This window comes from Octodon degus, unplaced genomic scaffold, assembly GCF_000260255.1.
Source record: "Octodon degus isolate 3935 unplaced genomic scaffold, OctDeg1.0 scaffold00353, whole genome shotgun sequence".
NCBI lineage: Eukaryota > Metazoa > Chordata > Mammalia > Rodentia > Octodontidae > Octodon > Octodon degus.
Window position 1 is genome coordinate 431,940 of NW_004524929.1, and position 4,455 is coordinate 436,394.

Sequence of the window (4,455 nt, forward strand, 5' to 3'; positions counted from 1 at the left end):
AAAAATAACACATTGGTAGGAATATGGATGTACCTGAAAATATAATGAGTGAAAACGATACATAAGCTTAAATATGCCACTTGAAGATATTCTTATAAGTGAAATAAACCAGACCCACATCTGTAAATATCGTATTGTCTTCCTAGTATAAGAACTTAAAAGAGGAATTATATATAGAAAGTAACAACACATATAAAAGGAAAACGAGAACTTGATTGGACAATGAGGAATGGCAAGGAAAAAAGCTGGGAAACATGACAGGGGGAAACGCATGAGATGGGTGAGGCAGTGATCCTGGGGTATATCAGCAGGTTTTTGAGACTAGCAGTTGGCTGGTGAGATTCTCACCCTAACTGTATATGCTGGTGCCCATGAGCCAGGCGGCTGCACTGAGGATGGTGATGTGTAATAGAGGGGTCACGCTTGGAGTGCTTGCCATCCTGGTCTTCTAAATATGTACTTCTTGTCATGACATACCATTTATTACCATAATGTCTCTCAAGTAAAGGTGTTCTTTTTTTTTTTTTTTTTTTTTGCGGGACCGGGGATTGAACTCAGGCCCTTGCGCTTGCCAGGGAAGCGCTTATTCCACTGAGCCATCTCTCCGGCCCCGAGGTGTTTTTTTTAAAGGGTAATAAATTTTTTAAAAAGACACAAGAATAAGAAAAAAAAAATAAGCTTAAATACCATATGGTATTCCTCATTTGAGTGAGGCAAAATACAAAGAAAATTATAAAAGATGGATAGAAAGGGACACAGAGCCAGATCTCCTGCAGTAAGAAACTAGTCCAAGGGAACAAGGGTAAGGGGTGAGGAGGAGGGGAAGGAAGAGTAAAGATATGTCAAGAACCTGAGGGGGCTGGTGAGATGGCGCAGTGGTCTAAAGCACCTACTTAGAACAAGCTAAGCTAAACAAAGCACAGGGACCGCATTTCGATCCCCAGCACCACATGCCAGCCAGCCCGCCCCGCCCCCTGGTGGGCTGAGCTGGCCACACACACACAAAATAAATAAATAAATATTTTAAAAAAAAAGAACCTGATAACCCCAATTAATGTAAACACTATATGTCATAACATGAGCTAAGACAGATAATAACAATTTTTTCCCTTTCACACTATTTACTGTACCTTTCGGATTTTATTTAATATTGAAATGGAAGAAATCATTGATTGGTCAAAATAAGGCTCATTCTATGTAAATAACAGCATGGGCTATACAGTTAGTTCAAGGCCAGCCTACACTACAAAGTGAGACAATAAATAAATAAATAAATAAATAAATAAGGCTAGAGATGGTAGCTCAGTGGTAAAGTGCTTGCCAGGCCTTACACTCAATCTCCAGCACTCCCAGTCAAATGATTTCAAATAAAAAGTACAACAGTCAAATCAGAATTATGTGAGACCAAGCATAGCAAAAAGAAATAAGGACAGAAAATCTGTGGACTCGCTCGCACTCTGTCTGTCTCTGCCTCTGTCTGTCTGTCTCTGTCTGTCTGTCTGTCTGTCTCTCTCTCTCTCTCTCTCTCTCTCTCTCTCTCTCTCTCTCCCCATCTCCAACGGCTTGCCACGTTAGGCAGGCTGGCCTCAGACTGTTGGACACAATACATTCTCCTGCCTCAGCCTCTTAGCCCCTAGACACCACTGTCTTTTCTGCATCTTTTAGACTGTGGTTTACACCAGAATTAAACCTCATTATTAACACTGTGTTTGTCAAAAAAAAAAGTAGGGGCCAGGGAGATGGCTCAGTAGAATAAGCGTTTCCCTGGCAAGCACAAGGGCCTGAGTTCAATCCCCGGTTCCGCCAAAAAAAAACCCAAAAAAACTGTATTTGTCATTTCCATTATTTCTTCTATACAGTATATAGGCTATTTAATGGCTGAAATCATTGGCTGTAAGATAAGCAGTTCTATAATTTTTTTTGTAGTCCTGGAAAGCAAATCCAGAACCACACTCATGCTAAACAAGTGCTCTACCAGTGAGTTAGCTACCCAGTCCTGTATTGTAATTTTTTTCTTTTAGTCAGTAACATCTTGGAAGATGTTGACATATTATTGGATGTCCTCCATCCATCTCTCCAGCTCTCCTCTGTTCACATTATTTCTACCTGGACTGTCCTTGTCTTCCCTCATTGCTACAAAGCTAAATTCCAACCATTTTTCAAGACTCAGCTCAAATGCTCCCTTCCTTGTGTTCTCATAACACTTCCTATTTCTAATACTTACTGGGATAAACAATGACTAAGCGATCATATCTGTCTTTCCTAATACATTATCAGAGTCAAAAAAAAAAAAGGAAAAAAAGAAAAAGAAAAAGGAAGGGGCCGGGAGATGACTCAATAGAATAAGTGCTTGCCTGGCAAGCGCAAGGGCCTGAGTTCAATCCCCAGTTCCGCAAACAAAAAAGAAAAAGGAAGGACTGGCCAAATAGCTCAGCGGATTAAAGCACCTGCTTAGGCAGACACAGGGGCTGGGAGTTGGATCCCCAGGCCTGCCGTGCCAGCCAGTGATTGAGACTGGACGCAATGGCACATGCCTGTGATCCCAGCACTTGGGAGGCTGTAAACAGGAGGATCACTACAAGTCTGATCTGTGTAGCAAGACCCTGTAGTACATACAAGTTTTTCAAAACAAGGAACTGTTTCAAGTCATTACTTAGCTTGAAATACATAGTGAGACCCTGTATCAAAAAATAACAGGGGGGATGGTGAGATGGTTCAGTGGTCTAAAGCACCTACTTAGAACAAGCTTAGCGAAGCACAGGGACCACGGTTCAATCCCCCAGCACCACATGCCAGCCAGCCCCGCCCCCTGGTGGGCTGAGCTGGCCACACACACACACACACACAAATAAATAAAATTAAAAAAAAATAAAATAAAATAACAGGGGCTGGGGAGATAGCTCAGTAGAATAAGCACTTGCCTGGCAAGGACAAGGGCCTGAGTTTAATCCCTGGTTTCTCAAAAAATAAATAAAGTAACAAATACATAAAATAAAAATTAAAAAATGAAATCTCCATTCAAAATAACCTTTAAATCAGATGTGGTGGGATGGATCTGTAATCCTGGCACTTGGGAAGCTGAGGCAGGAGGGATTGTTGAATTTCAGGCCAGCCTACAAAGTGTGAGACTGTGTCTCAAATAAATAAATAACTTTTCAAAGCCAGGCATGGTAGGGCACACCTGTAAACCTAGCATTCAAGGAGACTGAGAAAGGAGGACCCCAAGAATTTGAGGCCAACCTGAGCTACACAGCAAGACTGTCTTAAAAACAAACCAAAAAAAAAAAACCTTAAAGAAAGGATGAAATAGGCTGAAAGGAGCTTAGGGGAATGAAAAAGGGTAAAATTGTCAAGTTATGTCAGGTACAAATTCCCTATAACAAATGGGATCATTACATCTACCTAAAATGTACCAATAAACTTAATAAAAAAATAAAGGATGAACTAAACAACCTGGTAATTCAATTAGTGGAGCTGCTAGACTCATTGTCCTTCATAGCTGATTCTGACTAATTTAATTGCCCTTTTGAAGCCCAGAACTCTGTGTAAGGCTTGTGTGTACCACGCCATACTTCCTATACTTCAGTATCACCTAATTCAATATTGTAACACATTATCTCGATACAAAGCCATATTACTGTAGGTGAAGGAGATTATGAAAATAAAGTTTAGATCCTGGAAAAATACTGTCTGTAAAACGTTAAAAAAAAAAGTGTTGGTGCTTAAGATAACCTCAGTGTCTGCCCTAACATGATTGAGGTCCTGAATCCAATCCTGAGCACAAGAGAGGCCACAGGGTGGGACAAAGATGAAGAGTAACTCAAAAGTGTGCACAGTGAACAAATCGAAGTGGAAACAGGAAGGCTCTCTCAATTTAGCTTATGCTCACAGCGACACAAGCCAAATACCTTTTCAAAAATTATTTTATCAGAAATGGTGATCTAGCAACACTGGTTTCCCAAGTCTAAAGAGATGTCACTAAGCAAAGACCCCAGTCCACGTGACTCCTAACACAGTGCACAGACCTTTTCGTTCCCTCAATTAACATAGGCCAGGACTGACCTCGATACTTTCCCTGGGACCTTACAAGAAAGCAACCTGCGTCAGGACCTAATCTCTCCCCCACTACAAGAGGGAAGGTAAAATAGAACTGTGGTAAATATCTGAGTTGTGAAGTAAGAGTTTGGAGATTGCCCCAGATTAACGCGACCTTCTCACCACACTTGTAGTACAAGCTTACAGCACAAAACCGGCTCTCCAGTGGAAGGGGACTACAGGAAGCCGCTGTAGCATTTACCTGGGTTTTTTTTCCTATGGTTCAACCTCCGTAGCGACGCGGAGGGCGGCAGCTGTAAATCCACCCACGAAGCCTCCAAGCTCACACACTCCGAGGAGACACCGTAGCAGCGGCGGCGGCAGAGGTTGTGCCAGCTGTGGCGGTGGTGGCAGTGGCGG

At 42.0% G+C, this 4,455-nt stretch overlaps 1 protein-coding gene across 1 annotated transcript in view; it reads right to left on the minus strand.

Annotated features, from left to right (window-relative positions):
* Nucleotides 1-4,437, minus strand: part of Atp7a (ATPase copper transporting alpha) — a 173,366-nt gene extending 168,929 nt beyond the window's left edge. The window contains exon 1 of the mRNA XM_004648103.3: nucleotides 4,298-4,437. The gene's annotated coding sequence lies outside the window, so the exon portion shown is untranslated. The remainder of the gene's footprint in view (nucleotides 1-4,297) is intronic.
* Between the last annotated feature and the right edge of the window lie 18 nt (nucleotides 4,438-4,455).